Here is a 16978-nt window from a genome sequence, read left to right as displayed (position 1 = left end):
GTAAGCAGGTCAAGAAAAGTTCAGACACAGCAAGCCTGACAATCCTCAGTCCTGAAGCCTCGTAATTCTGCATGAAGCATATGGCCTGTTAGCAACAGCAATACAGCACTATGTGGTTACCTGGTTACATAATCTTTTATTTATTTCTCTTTTTGTAGCATCTTGCCTGAGACAGCAGAGAGAAAGCTGAACACTCATATAATGATATTATACGGAATTGGGTCATTATTCTGGGCAGAGAATTCTCAGTAATTCAGTTGCTGAGTAACCACAAAGTCTATAGTTGCAGCTCATCACTAGCATAGTCTGTCTCTGATGGGTCTGCATGTTAGTATTACTTCTTTCAGGTATACTACTATGGCAGGACACCACTCATTTTTCTAATAGGGGGATAGTCCCAAAGCTACTCACTGGAACTACTAAGAGCAGATAAAGTTAAAAATTGCCAGAAATGGGTTCACAATAGTGAGAAAACTCATATTTTTTCCCCAAGCATTTCTCAGTGTAGCACAGGTTGACACTAGCTTCTGGACTGCATTCACACAGAAAACTGCATGAGAGCACTGTGACATCCATATGATATACTTTTTCCTCTGATGACTACGATGACCTCTGGGGGCAAATGGACCAATCTTTCTGTTTGCAAATATTTCAGAGATCAGTTTGGTTATAAAAGACATCAACATAATTTGATGTCAAATGCATGAAGGGAGGTGAGGAATGGAAAACTTTGGTGACTATAATTGAGTCACTTTTGTCAGAATCTCAATGTGGTTAATTCTAGCCAGAGAATATTATGAGAATGGTGCTCCCCAGACAGCTGTATTCATGCCTGAAGGGGGAACTATTTTTTGCTGTTGTTTTACCTCATTGAATAGTGAGTGCATCTATTTCAAACTTACTGAAAGACATTATTTCCAACTTACTGTAGGCAAGCCCTGACTCCTTTAACCTAGTTGTGTTAGATACTGGTAAGAATATAGTTACACTTGCCCAGAGAGGAGCTCTAGCTGCAAAGTGTGTCTGAGCTCTTCTCTTGCTACATTCATGCCATTGCTGGTGTCTAAACCAGTTAGGGTAATGTTAACTTGTATGGGTTATGACTATCTGTAAGAATTGTGCAGTATTGTAGAGGACAGTGGGAAGGGATTTCAATCCCTTTTGTTGCATTACAAAGATTATCGTCTTTAATTTGGACTCCGTAAGAAAGAGCTGTTTCTAAATGAGTAAGGACAGGAAAGAGTAAATTTAGGACTTAACCTGAATGAAGAAAAGAACATATTTGGAACCACAAAACAGATTTGGTCACAAGGGACCCTTAAAGATACATAGCCCAACCCCCCTGCTATTTGCAGGGACATCTTTCACTAGATCAGCTTTGTCTAGCAGAGTCTTCCAGGCCTCCAAGTACAGATGTTTCATAAGGTGTCCAGGAACCATTTTTCAGAGTTTCATCCTCCCAGTGAAAATCTTCCCTTGTGTCCAATCTGACCTTCCCAACTTACGGTTTGCAAACAGTGTTCCTTGTTACGCTGTCTGGCCACAACAAGAACAGTTTGCTTTCGAGTTTTGGAAGCACTCATCTACTTCCCACATGCACTTTGGTCAGATTGCCCTCAGCCTCCTTCTCTTCCAGCTCCATAAAGTCTCGAACACTGGAAATTTTTGCAGCTTTTTGATCTCTTCAAGTTTTTCTACATCACTTCTGACCTAGAGACTCAAAACTCCAGAAAGTCCTTGGCTCACAGAGCCGTGCATCAAGTCAGAATATTAGATACAACACTACTGTGCAATCCAACTCCATAGCTAAGACAGACTGAAATGAGACTTTGATGCCTGCGGTGTACCAAGTTCCAGCTACCTTAAAATACAACTGATGTTCGGTTTTTTTCCCAATATGGTTTAATCTCTGGATGAACTAAATTCCATGAAATGAAAAGTTCATATAGTTTTTTCTCCCAGTGGATAGGTCAGAACATTTCCATTCCAGTAAATCTGTCTCTTATATTTTCTTTATGCTTAGCATTGTTTTCTGGATGACATTTTTGGCTTGGTATTTATGGCCTGTAGGAGATCTGAAAGCAGTATTTATTTCCTGTAGTTCTAGAGGGGAGAAAAGATATCTTTAAATGTCTCCAGAGCTGTTGCATAAACTTTTGAGTACCCATATGGGGTTCCAAATTACCTGTAATAACTCTGGAAATGCACCAGTCTGTTTTGGAGTATAGCCGGATGAAGAGTCTGTTTAATGAGCAGCAGTTGTACAAAACCAAAACAAGATTTTCTGGTGATAAAGAATAAGATGGGGAGTAGTAAGGAATACATTATAGTGCTGCTATACCAATAAATCAACAATCTCATCTCAACAATGATACTGTAGTTCTTACTCAGCCTCAGAAAAGATATTGAATGACTATGGAGACTTCACATAGAGGTGCAAAAAGTGGTAGAGGGAGAAACACTTTAACCCGGAGACAGTTTAAAACATAGCTATGCTTACTTTAGAAAAGCTTCAAATAAGAGTGAACTCAATAGTCAAACAGTTTAGTAATTTGGAGTGTCTGTTGCATTGGCAGTGTTGGCTCCTTGAGTCAATGGATTTTGCAGTTCAAGGAGGAACTGAACAAGACTTTTGGAATAAGTAGTACTAAGAAAACTATGTTACAAGGAATAAAAAACTTGGTAAATCAAAATTTGATCCCTCTCCAGCAACTGAAAACTAGAACAAGGCAAAATTATCCCTATCCCTGTTCCTCAGCATTGGATCTGATCTCAGGCCAGATCCAGGACTCTTTGGTCCTCTGTTATGGCAATTGAAGAAATTTTATGCTGACCATATGTACATACTCAAAAAGTCTCAAGATCTTCTATTTAGTTGATACCAGAAACTCACAATATATATTGTGATAATTTATTCTCTCATCCCATCACTCCTTTTGCATCTGGTATATCTTTTATGATATAGAACAACACAATTGAAGACATTATACTTGTTTTCTCAGTTTTTCGTACTACAGATTTTCAATATGACTCCCAAGTCTGCAATTTTAAACAAGAATTTTTAAGCTTCATTTTTAAGACTTTGGTTGTATTATATTAATTTTTTTGGTGATTTGCCTAGAATATGTTCATGTCTTTTTCCTAGGTGGTTACATTTTTAGGATCCAACAATATGTATGAGTAATTTAAATTATAATGCCTCTTGTCTCCTTAAATCTGGTAGCTCTGTACTACAGCTTGTTACTTAGATGCTGCTTCTACTACTAATTAGAAACTGCAAATCAAAGCCTAATTAAGCACTTCAGCTATGAAAACTGTGCAATAGCAAAGAGTAGGTGGATTAAACTGTTTAATACTTGACACAGCCTGCGGAATGAAAAATAGAACAGTGAAAGCATGTTCAAAGAATTGTGAAAATAAGGTTCAGATGGTACAAACTGGAAAATTTATGCTATATATGCAATGCTGTTCTGTTTTTTTATGCTACCTTCTCCACAACTTCCTTTTTAGGCATACAGATTTTCACAGTTGGCTATGTAATTTAAGAGCCAGATAATGCCTTTTTTTTTTTTTTGCTCCAGCTACCAACCCTGTTAGTATGTATCACACTGAAGTTTTTCCAGTGTTGTTTCATATTGGTTAAAAGGGATTTGAGTTAGTCTGTCCATGAGGTTACACTCAGTGCAATCTTGACATGTTGATTTAACCTGAGATGAAAATTACTTAAAAAATGTCAATGAACTGTGAATTGAATTATAGAAGACATACTTATCACATCTCTTGTCTTGTGGAGTTGAAATCACACCTTTAATTAGACTAGAACAGGTTTGACTAGAGAGGAAACCTTTAACTTCAGATGTAGTATGCACTATCATGCAATCTGTCACAGAGAGCTAATGTGTTGAACTCAATGTCTCCAAGTACAATTAATAGAAATTTCACTATCAGCTTATGAAAATATGACATATAGGCATTAAGATTTTCTTTAAGGCTGCATTACTAAACTGTGTTCTAGTCAAAGGTTTATACACAGATAATTTCACAGGTAGTAGGGAATAATCAAGGAAAAAAATGGTTCCTGATACAGGATGCTCTTTCTGAATTTGAAGAAATTGTTGAAGGTGTTTCCATCTTTTGATTGTCTAGCCTACTTTAAAGCACACAATCTGCAGGATTTAGACCTGCTAACACTAGCTGAATGCTACACAGCCTTTCCAAAAATATGCAAAATTTTGAGTGGTTTTACTTGTTTCATGAAATTTTTCACTAGTGGAGTCCATGGAGTAGTAATTTCAGATACTTTCAGATGTGAAAATCAAATTAATCAAATTTAAAATTTTTATTACTTGTTCTGCATGCCAGCAATATGATTCCAAGTTTGCCAGCTTTGGCACATCAATTTAACATGTTGTCAGCAAATCCAATACAGACTGCTCCAATTACAAATATGACATTCTCCAAATAGCTCCTTATAAAATGCCTTTCAATTGATAAATAATCCTACAAAAAAAACCCCCAAAACCAAACCAAACAAAAAAAAAACCAACAACAAAAAACCCCACAACGAAACAAAACAAAACAAACAAACCATGAAGGAAATCATTACCTCTTTGGGAATCAAAGGGAAAAGTAAAAACTTTAAAAAAATTATCCTTTATGGTGGATTCATGGAAAAATTTTGACTGCTCCTGGGTTGAACTGAGAATTTCTCCTTCTCCTGTGCATCCAAAATAATTTATGAGTCGATGGTTAGGTTATGATACTTTTCTAAATGGGACTCAGACTCAAGCTGTTCAAAGTGAGAATGAAATTTGTTGAAGTTTCAGTTTTAGGTTGGATTCCCTAGCTACATGGAAATCATACAAAATAATACAATATTGCATTGTATAAACTATAAATTTTCTTTGGCAAATCTAAGGGTGATCTGTGACTCTCCGGTTTTGTATTCACCTGAAAAGTAAATTGGTGTTAGATAGAGAGCCGGTTATGACTTTCAGACCAAAAAACAGACAGCAACTGTATTGCTCAAATTTAATGCTGTTAGAATGAATACAGAAAAATTTGGTTTCATTTGAGGACATCACAAATAGTTCCTAGTTGGTCTGTGTAAATGTCGTATGTTTTTATTTGCTTAAAACTTTCAAAGGATGCAATGCATAGTTTTCAAAAGTCAGTCACTTCAGTTGAATGAAATTCAACTAAAAGGTGCATATAACTAGCGTAGCAAATTACAAGCAGTCGCCAAACCTAAAAAGTTATTTTGTTGCCCAAAGAAACAGTAGCTGGCATTATCACTCTGTCTCAGTGACAGTGAACACTACCAACAGTTATACTGTGAGAGAATTTTATTATAAGTCATCACCAAATTTCAGCATCTCTGGCGAGAGATGGGTACTCTGCAATTATGGCTGGGAACACCACGTAAACCAAAACAATCCAATCATACCATAAGAAATGTAGCTGTTTCTCATGTGATTTCTGTGCATGTTAAGGAGATCTGTTTTTTTTTCCAGTGCACTGTTAAACACAAATTATGTTTTCACTTTGTACCTTGTTTTGTTTCTAATAAAGAATGTGCATGTTGAAAGGATGCATAGACTCAGCAGTCAGATAGAAAGCAAACAAAAAAGTTATATGTAGGCACAATACAATAGAAAGGAAGCCAGTAGTGTCTGATCTTTGTTTTCTACTACAGTAACTAGTAAAGTATATGACTATTCTTCAGATTCCCTATTAGTTAATTATGCTGTGAAATTAAGGGGAAAAATTCTGTTAAGTACTAATTCTCTTTTGTTCTTACTGTTCCTAAAAAATCTTTACATGACTTCACAGCGGACTTGCTCAATTTGAGCAATGTTTTTTTGCCTCTAGTTTGAATGTGATCCAAAGAAGTGTTTGTGCTTGGTACTAATTAACTAACTTTCTATTGATAGGGACTTTGTACTTGAACTAAATAATATTTGATGGTTTGATAGCCTCTTGCCTTCTGCTTTGATAATATCTAGTGAATATTTTCATTGGTATTTATTTTTATTCTCAGATCACTACTGAAAATAACAAGAAGAACTCTAACTTTGGTTTAGCACTGAATCTTTTACTGTCTGCTCCCCTTTCTTGTCACACTAAAACTGTGCTTGTACTTGATGTGTGGAAAGATAAAAAATGTTGCTTATACCTCTGAATATTAAGTAAAACAGCATATCTTGACTATAGAGAGACTATTTTTGTACCTGTGTCAGCTTTTCCTAAATTGCTTTTCAAATAGGTAATCCTGAATTATGTTTTGAATGCCCTTTCTACTTCTGCTTCTCAGTTAACAAAGTCTTGTCTTTCTTTAATAGTAACTTTGATTGATAGAGTTCCAAATTCATCTTTAATGAGTTCTTTTAGTCAAATTTTCAGTCTTTTACTTCTGAGCTTATTTGTTCCAGTGAGACTGTGTGTCTGGCTCTTCTACAACTTTGTCTTTTTTCTGAATCCATTACTCTATCTGTGCCAGTCACAAAAAATGTCACTTGACTCTTTTGTCCAGCTGTTATCAAAAAAGCATACTGATACTACTTGAAAACCTAGTGGTACTATAAGGCCTTTCAGGCAACAAGAGAGTTTGGGGACAACCACATTTGTGGCTTACCTTTCCCTTTCTGATCCATGGTCACTCCCATCTCCGTAAGCCGAGTCCTTTGCTCATGTTTGGGCTTGAAGCACTGAACAAATGCTGCTGTCACTCATGGCTCCACCAAAGGGCACTCAATCTCCTAACACAAACCTCTCTGCATGGGCACCTGCCTATCACCACAGTTCACCTGTCAGTTCTGAGCAGAGGTTGAACAGGCTGTTGTGAACAGAGATGCAGTGTCAGAGATATACAACAGCACTGATGCTTAGTAAGGCTGGTATCTTTCAGTACTGTGCACAAATGGAAATGCATTTTCTCTCTTTGAACTCGCCTGTTCAGGGTAAAATCCTAACATATATTTCTGTCTCCAATTTGTGAATGTCCAGACATCAGCTTAGAGAAAGCTCATCAGTATTCCAAAGCCTTTTCCTCCCTTCTCTAGTTATTGTGGACAATGTCAGCCATCTGTCACCTAGACCTAAAACCTGAAGATCACATTTGGCTCAGACCACTACTAGTTCTTATCTTAAGTCTTACTTATCCAATTTATATAATCTCTCTAGGGTATGATTTATTTCTTCTTGAAGTGAAATATTCCTTCCTATTATTTTTTATTATACTTTTTTTGAGATACACCTACTATATGTTCTACTACCTGAGACCTCTGAGACACTCAGTTCATCTACTTCAAAGCACACAAAGCAACAAACTTCATCACCCTCCTTAGGAAGCTCACCAACCATTTGTTTCTGAACTAAAATAAAATGTGTCTTTCTATACTCAAAGCGATCAGAAAAGCTCACATATTCTGAGTTCAGACATGCACCAAAGGGCCACAGAGTCCTGAAGAGGTTCACAGCTGGATCTCTCATCTAAGGAGCACCTTATTCATCAGGATGTTAGCTAAGCTATGGAGTCATGATCCTTTATGTGGGAGTCAAAGTGAGAACTAAATACAGGAGATATATGTAAGCATCACTGAGGCATTCTGGCATGTCATTAAGAGGCCAAAGATCAGATGGCACTGGTAGCAAGAAAGTCTTCTACAGGTACATTGACAGCAACAGTGAGATGGAAGAAAATGTGAGTTTGAACTGTCATTAGGCTGAAGAGTTCATGATGAAAAACGTGGAAAAATCTGAGGTAGTCAACACATTCTTTGCTTCAGTCTTTAGTGGTAAGGTCTCATGTTCAGGGAGACAGGTGCCTCACATAGTAGAGGAGGGTCAAATGATTGACTATTTAGGTAAGCTGGACTTACACAGGTCTGACATCAGGTCAGCATGTGTGCTGAGAGAACTAGCCAACATTGCAAGGCCACACTTCCTACTACCTTTGGAAGCTTGTGACAATTGTGGGAAATCCCCACTGGATGAGAAAAGAAAATGTTCTATCTGTCTAAAAGGCAAGAAGAGGGATTTGGAGATCTGCAGCCTGTTCAGCATCAATTCTGTATCTAGGAAACTTATGAAACAAATCCTTCTACAAGTCTTTTCCATGGTGAGGGAAGGACAAGGAGGAGGAACAGTTAACAAAGATTTACCAAAGGCAGATTGTACCTGACCAGCTTCTCAGTTCCTTTTGTGATTGAATGACTAACTCAGCAGGTATGGAGAGTGCATTAGATATAATTTAACTTGTTTTTATGAAGACTTTTGTTATAGTTTCCCATGGTATCCTCTTAGACAAATTGAGAGATGTGGACTGGTCTGTATTAGGTGGGTAGAGATCTAGCTAGGCCAACCAGCGCAGTAATCAAAGTCCATGCCAAACAATTTCAAGAGTTATATCTCAGTGGTTGATAACTGGGCCAATTGTGCTGAAGATAGACTGAGGGAAATGCATTTATTTAGCTTGGTAAAGAGAAGATCTACTTGCAGTCTTCCAGTATCTAATGAAGAGTTTAGATAAGATAAAATTAGACTCTCCTCAGAGATCCATAATGAAAGTACAAGAAACAATACAACAAAACTGGACTTAAAGAAAGAGAGAGAACCTCCAGAGGTTATCTACAATTTAAAATTTTGTATGATTTTGGGCTTTTTCTGCATGTAGAATTCTGAATTCTTTTCTGCACAGTACCAAAGCATCAGTGGATGGTGGGTATGTAAGGGATGTAAGGTGCCTTCATTTACCCTCCTGTGAAGTGGAGGAGGTGGGTTTTCTAACCTTTCATATGTGGGGCTTTCAAGAAGGAGGCTTCTGTCTATCATCTCTCGTATAAAAGCTGTGTACAAAGAAAAGCATAAGTATTTCTTTAGAGGGATTTTTGAGTAGATCTTTTTATTTCAGAAGAGAATTCTAAGCTGTGGATCCCAGGCAGATAAGGGTACTCATGTTCCTGTTTCACATTTCTTACATAGTATTTTTTGGCAGCTTGCTTTCTGCTTAGCCAGAATATTTCTCTGGGTTTTTATTGCGGGCTTATGGCTCTCCTTGGCAGTGGATCCAGTCTAAAGCTCAGACATCAGGCTCTGTATTATGAAAGAAATAATTATTAACTCTACATTTGAGCCATTATACAGTGTAACACTGCTAAGAAGAAGGTCAAAAGTGCACAGCAGAACATTCCTCTGAAGTTTATTTTGCAGATAGTCTGTTTCTTTGTTTTTAATCTCTTTTGCTGGCATGGTTTATGGCTAGTTTCATATTTTAGAATTCATGATCCAGAGTCCTACTCATACACAAACCTTCTGCAAATGACTTTTCATACAATTAAAGTATACTGTTTGCTAGTTTTAGTTGGTTTAGATCCAAATAAAGACTGATCGTATTCTTCCTGCATCACTGAGTAGATTAACTGTTTGATCTGCTAATTAAAGGATAGTGGTTTCTGAAAACACTTTGTTAAGACTGCGTTTGATAAATTATTTGTTTGAATTGATTCTATTCCAAACTGTCTTAGCTTGTGGCTTAGGCATTAGTATTACAAGCAAAATATGTCTGTTACCTACCTCAACCATGAATACATTATATAAATGTGAAATGAACTTTTTCCCTTTGGTTTGCTGATGTGAGAGGATAGGATAGGAAATTCTCACAGCTGGCAGACAAAGAATTACTGTAGTTGCAAAGTGGTTGGAAACACGAATGTTGATTATTTCAATGAAAGAATTTAATTAGGCCTCCTAAGGAACAGGATATTACTGACATCACTGATTGCCAAAATGAGCAAAGTAATACAGCACTTACCATTGCAATATCTCTCTCTTAATGATGCCATTATTAGAATTTGGCTGGCATCCTGAAATGTGTACAATAGCTTGGCAATAGGATAATGATTTGGAAAATCACAGATGTAAGGCAACGATGTGAAAGCCAAAGGTTTACTGAAAAGAAGTCCAGATGAAGCATTTTTAGTTCCTCTCAGTGCCATGTATCTGTAATGTCCTGACTCTTTCTCATTACAGCAACATATAGGATAATTAAAAAAGGAAATAAAAATCACTGGGTTTTCTTAGTCTCATTTTCCCACAGGCAAGCTTTCATTCCTTTTTAGCTTTACTCCCTCCTTTTTTAGAAAAGTTCTTCTACCCTATACTATCCCTATAGACAAGATTTAACAGCCCTTCTGAGAAGTTTCTGGTTTAGTTCCTGCACCGATATTACATTAAGTCAAAGAAACAAGGGACTTCCCCAAGGTCCTCTTATAGATCACTTTACAGATATTCAGTTTTCCAGTGTGGTGGATTCACTGACCTAGATCAATTTCTGTGTTGTCTACATTGCAACACTCATGTGATATCCCTAGAAAAGCCAGATCAGGGAAGGCTCCTTTCTTGCTCTAATACACACATTCTTCTCCAACACACCTGACAGAGACTAGTGGTGGAGAGACACAGGTGATATAGCCGTAAAATCTGACCCTATTTGTACCTCTGACAAATAATTTTCAGTTGCTCCCTATAGTCCTATTGCACCCCTTCTGTAACATTTAAGCAGTCTAAAATTGCAGTAAAATCCGGTTCATAAAATGTGAACTAAGTAGTTTAAATTATCTGAATTTGAATAGACAAATGTAATCCTAAGATCTTTTATTTTCAATTCATACAAAAATACTTAAGGGGAGGATACAGAGGACTGAATTAAAAAGAAGAGACATATGTAGATGAATGGCACAGAATGGAAGAATGAAGAGAGGATATCTAATCTATATTTGGAACTTATAAATTCTCTTCTCATACTCCTTTTCTGTCTTCTCTGCAGAACAGATGTGGTTTGGTATGCTGGTATTTGAAACAACTGTCTTTAACAGAACCATTTATAGGAGAGATTGAATTTGGGATTCTGTTTTAAGAAAAAAAATACTTGACATGGAATTTACATTTGATATTCATGTGCAACTAATATTACTCCTGGTAACTAGGAAAGGAGAAATATTTTTTAAAACTTCTTATGGTATAAATATCTCAAAATACTTTGGATTGCGCTTTACATTGAATAGATCTCTATGATTCTTAAAATTTAATTTCCAGCTGATATTAAATTGCAGTGAATTCTACCCCAGTCCTCCATCGTGAACATACACTAATAGCAGATAACAAAGCTCTTTTGGCTCTATGTGCAGCTACTTTCAACTCCAAATTCCTTCACACATTTTCAGTTGCTGAGATTACCCAGACTTTGATTACATTCCAACTTTACTCTGTTTGAGCCTGCAGCCTCTATTTCAGAAACAGAGCAGAGCTACCCCTTCATTCCTTCATTCCTTTGCCTTGTATGTAGCATTTCCCTGTTTGTGACAGGTCAGCAAGGTCATGCCTCTGCTTCCCCTCTACCGCATCCTAAATCTGAAATGAGTCACCTTCCAGGTAATTCAGACTAATCTCTTCCCAATATTATGGTGTACCTGGAGGAAAGTGCTTGTAAAGCAGTGAAATATCCAAAGCTCACCTTCTGACTATTTATAAACCATTTGTATAACAATTATGGATTTGTTATTTAGCACTGTACTGTCATAGCAAAATTTGTTTAATAATAAATAATTTCCTAAGCTTTATGTAAATAAACTCATTTTTGCTATCGAAAATAGGTACACAGTTCTTGTTGAGATGCAAGATATATATATAAGACAGATTTGGACCACAGCCTGTTTACCTCTAAATAATGACTAGAAATCTTCATGACTCTATTTCTTTTTCCAATGGAAGAAGTGGATAAGAATTGTACATTTTCTTAGATCTGAGAGCAGCTGAATATGTGATGTCCTAGGGGAAAGCAGAAGTCTGTAAGACTGTCAGCAGACAGATTTTTTGCTGCACTGCATTGACCTGGTGTTTGTATCCCCTCAGGTGGGGCTTTCTTAGACTTCTCCTTGTCTGGAAACTGATTGAGAGGTCTTATTGATAGTACTGCTCTCACCTGTCATGTGAGTGTAATCCTGGAAACTGTTACGATAAGAAACAGTCTCTGAAAACTTCAAAGGCTTGTTTAGCTGCTGGGTGACAGTACAGTGTTTTGCCATGAGCAAGGCCAGTCAGCTTTGCAGGAGGACAAACAAGGGTTTTACTAAGACATAGCTGAGTTACTACTTGTGTTACAGTAGCAACAGCTGAAAATGTAAAAAGGAAGTGAAAACACATCTTGAGCCTAATAATGTAAATAAAGTCTGCAGTAATGCTTTGGATTTTTTGAATTATTGCTGCTTGTACCCTAAACTGTGACTGTATTTTCAGTATTGTTACCTAGGAAAGCTATGGTAATATCCATATACTTCAGAGACGTGTAAAAGCTGTGTAGCTGTGCTAATAAGGAGAATAATTGTCCTCTAAGCTTTAATGATCACATCAAATACCTTTGTTGCCTCCTCAGGACAAATTTTTTTAACTATTTATGGCATTACAGTATCCAACTGGCCAAAACTTGTTGCTGCCATTTTGATCACCTCTTCCTGCCATCTATAAATCCTGATCAGGTGTTCAGATGATTCATTTTGAAATCTTGTAGTCTGAGTTCTGAGGTCCAAATTTACTTTTAAATGGTTCTCTACTAAAGAAAAATGTGCAGCAACTCTTATGTTATTGCTGTGAATGATTGCTGTAAGGTAAAGTGAGATTTTTTTTCCCAAAGAATAAAGCTATTTATGTTTTATCTGTAGCAAGATGGTTTATGTGGAGGATGAGAAATTAGTCTTAAGATGACAAAGCTTAAAACAAATAAGTCTTTATGACACTTCCTTTTCTCAGAGTCATATCTCAATGACTGAATGGGGAAAAGAAAATACTACGTGACTATCATTTGATGTATTGAAGAGCTACTGGTTTGAAGCAGAGCCTCTGGAGAAATGTTGTTATATGCCAAGTTTATGACTTAGATTTTTATTCAATGAGATTTTCGAACTTGAATGAGTGAGTGGTATTACAATCACTTGAAGGAAGTTATTTTAAGTACATATCACTTGTGACTGTCTACTGAGGAGATATTACACTGTGGTGTCACAGAGGCCTGGTTCCCGAGGTAGAGAATCTACTAACTGACACTTGATCAGAAACTATCAAGTATAAATAACAGATCAGAACCTTTTTGTTCGTAAGGAATATGATATGTGTAACTTTTACTATTACAGAATAAATTCTTCTAACCACTGCTGCATAAAGTTTGGGCATTATCTAATATAGTGCAGACCCAATTAAATAATTGATCAGGTATACCTCTTATTACTTGTTGCTAATGGTAAATTATATTCAATAATACTACAGCTTGATTTTTCTTTTGTCTTAATTTATATAATAAATCTAGAATTACCTTTTAAGAGCGTCTTTAAAATTCTCTTTTCTTAGTAAAAGTGTCTGAGAAAGTTTCCAGATGTGTAGGTTTGAACAAAGGTTACAATTCAATTTTTTTTTAATATTTCTACCTTGCTTGTCTCAATCCAATATATATTTTATAAAGTACCTTAATAACTCTGAGATTAATCTGCATACTCCTTGCTAAGCAAAATAATTTGTAGAACTAGGAGAAGATTGAACCTATTCTGTCAGGACCTAGTTAATCTTTATTTACATCAGCAGCGTGCATCTTTTTCTTCCTGAGGGCCAATTATGTCATTTCAAAAAGGTCAAGGGGCCACAAATCGATATTCAAACTGTTTTTCCAGGCTCAATTAGACTGAGTAAGTTTTTGATCATTTTCTCCCCCAGGCTGCCTTTGTGTCTGTCACTCTGAAGAGCAGTGTGCTTGCAGGACCACTATCCCTAGGAGAAGTTGTTGAGGTCCTGCAGACAGAAAAAAAAACTTCCAGCTGTTGAAGGAATTAGTCAATAGGACTCCCTGGGAAACTGCCTTCAGGGACAAGGGAGCAGAATAGAGCTGCCAGATCTTTAAGGATGCTTTCCACAGAGTTCAAGAGCTCTCCATCCTCAGGAGTAAGAAATCAGGAAAGGAGGGCAAGAGACTGGCATGGCTCGTTCAAGACCTGTTTTCAAGACCTGCTGATCAAATTATTAAAGAAATGCCCAGGCAGTGAAATCAGGGACAAGTGTCCTGGGAAGAGTATGGAGACACTGCCTGGTTATGTAGGGATGGGGCCAGGAAGGCCAAGACACGGATGGAGCTGAACTTCATAAGGGAGATTCAGAGAATAATAACAAGGGCTTCTACAAGTATGTCAGCCCAGAAACTCCCAGAATACCAACTGTACCCTAAGCTGCATCAAAAGAGTGTGGTCAAGAGGTCAAGGCAGGTGATTCTCTCCCTCTACTCTGCTTTTGTGAGACCCTACCTGGAGTAATGTTCCAGCTCTGGGGTCCCTAACAGATTCATGGGTTCCCAAAATTCATGGATTTGTTGGAGTGGGCCTAGGGGAGGGCCACAATAACTATCAGAGGGTTGGAATACCTCTTCCATGAAGAAAGGCTGAGAGTTGGGGTTGTTCAGTGTGGAGAACAGAAAGCTCTGGGATGACCTTATTGCAGGTACTTACTGGGAGCCTATAAGAAAGATAGGAACAAACTTTTTAGCAGAGCCTGCTGAAATAGGACAAGAGTTAATGTTTTAAACTACAGAGGGTAGATTCAGCCTAGATAGAAGGGAGGAATTTTTGAGATGAAGGTGGTGAAACACTGGAATGGGTTACCCAGAAAGATGGTAGATGTTCCATTCCTGTAAACATTCAAGGTCTGATGGGACAGGGCTCTGAGCAACCTGATGTAATTGAAGATGACCCCACTTACTTCTGGGTTGGGCTAGGTGACCTTAGTAGGTCTCCCAACTCACAGTATTCTATAATTCTATGATTATTTTCCAGTGCCTGAATAAGTAATCAGAAGTTGGTGTAGCTGGCAATGAATTAAATTAAGCAAATAATCTCTAGTTAAGACTCTTTTGCCCATGACAGGTGTTCAGGCTAAGTGCATGTGCCAGCTGTCCTACAGTCTGGAAGATTTACCTAAATCTGATTCAATAATCAAATGGCATTTGTGACCTCTTGCTGATGATAATTCTGTACCAGAAGAAAAATAAGCAGATGGAATATTTTTCAGATGTGCAAATAATGTAATTATTTACATTAATGTTGTGCTGATTTTATGCTTTCCATAAAGGAAATATGAAGAAATTAATATAAAAATATAAAGCAACTTAAAAATCAGAAACTGACCGAGATTTAATTTGCAACCTATGCAAATTGTCTTACCCTGAAACCATCTGGTCAGAATTAAACAACTGTCAAAAATGGGATAGGTCAATAACAAGCAAAAATGCCATGCTGATGCAGAAATTTAAGTAGAATGGAGTAAAATCACCTCTACACAGTGTGTAAGGCTATGTTTATTGATGAGTATGTTCTATCTTTTTTCATATGAAAAAATTTATACCGGATCAAATCAATAGTGATATGCATGTGTTTACATGCATTCTCATCTGTCATCATAATCTTTATATTCTAGTAAACTACTTTTTGATTCCTGAATTTTTGATCAGGAAATTGGAAGGTATTAAATCATATTAAAAACACTATTTTCCCTTCATGCAGAATGATTCAGGACAAAGAGTTCTTTGGATAGGAGAAATCTTAAAAAGTATTTCTCTTATTTAAGTAGTTCTATCAAAGTACAGTTAATGGGTTACTGTTATGAATATCCATCTTGACAAACAAAATTTTAACCTTTTCTAATGAACACGATTTCTGTCTCCCTGGAAAATGATACCACAGAGATACTATTTTTAACTTTTCTGTCTATCTTTTGTGTTTTCCTTAGGACTATGACAGCACTTTATGCATGTGAAAGACCCAGAGTTCATGCTTTACTGAGCAGAAACCAGTGATCTCTTCTTGCCTCTACCTCTGCCTCTACTTTTAATGTGTTTTCTATGTTCTGGAAACTCATGCAGAATTCTTATGCCAGTTTGACAGAATTTTATAAGAGTAAGTCTTTTATTTAGTATCTATCATAATCCATTAAAAATTCAATCCTGGATGTTGTCTTTCTTTGTGTAACCATTGGATATATAGACATGGAATTAAGAGTACAAACAGTTATGTCTATATGCAAAATATATATACATAGGAGGCACTTATCCCTGTTTCACTTCAGGGCAATAGGAGTCAAGCTCTGATTTAATCACACACCACCTTACTTAAAGATAAATGGTAACCAGTGGTAAAAGTGTGAAAAACACCAGTGAGACTACAGTACTTAACACAACCAAAGGAAAAAAAAGATCAGAAATACAAAAAAACTTAGTTGTGTGCAATTGCAAATATACTTACATATTAAAAGATGAATAGCAACTGAAAATAGCAAAGTTTCATAAAGTCCTTTACATGAAAAAAAAAAAGGAAAAGACTATAAATCTGACTCTCAGTCAACTTATCCTAAGAATGGCCTGAATTTTTACATGCATGCCAAGTTCATGTCCTAAAATCCTCTGGATCTTCTAAAAGACATGAAGTCAGTATGAATTTCACATACCTACAAATATCATGTAAACTTAGAACAGGAAATGTTGGGCTGTTTATAAGAGAAGGATAATTTTTGTACTCCCTTGAATACAAACCCTGAAAGTTGCTGGGGGAACATGAGAGCTTGCATAATGCTGGAGTTATTTGGAGATTTGGAGTCAAGGTCTCTGAGGTAATTGTGCATGACATTTCAGATCTGAGATCTGTCTGCATTAGGAAGATCTCACTGCACTTGAAATCCATCAGAATTCTTATTTCAGTGGCTCCATTGAAATTTAATTTCTAAAATCTGTTATCAATAATTAGGATTATGTGTGATCCCTAATTAAAGTTAGTAGCAATGGGGGATCAGATGGTTAAAAACAATCATGAAGTGTTATCATTCATTAATAATATGAAAAATTTAGTAATCAAAGAAAATTCAGAATACTTTGAGAGAAAAAGGAGGTCTACATTTG

This window comes from Manacus vitellinus, unplaced genomic scaffold, assembly GCF_001715985.3.
Source record: "Manacus vitellinus isolate BGI_N305 unplaced genomic scaffold, ASM171598v3 scaffold_3_pilon, whole genome shotgun sequence".
NCBI classification, from domain to species: Eukaryota; Metazoa; Chordata; class Aves; order Passeriformes; family Pipridae; genus Manacus; species Manacus vitellinus.
Note: the sequence above shows the minus strand (reverse complement) of the source record.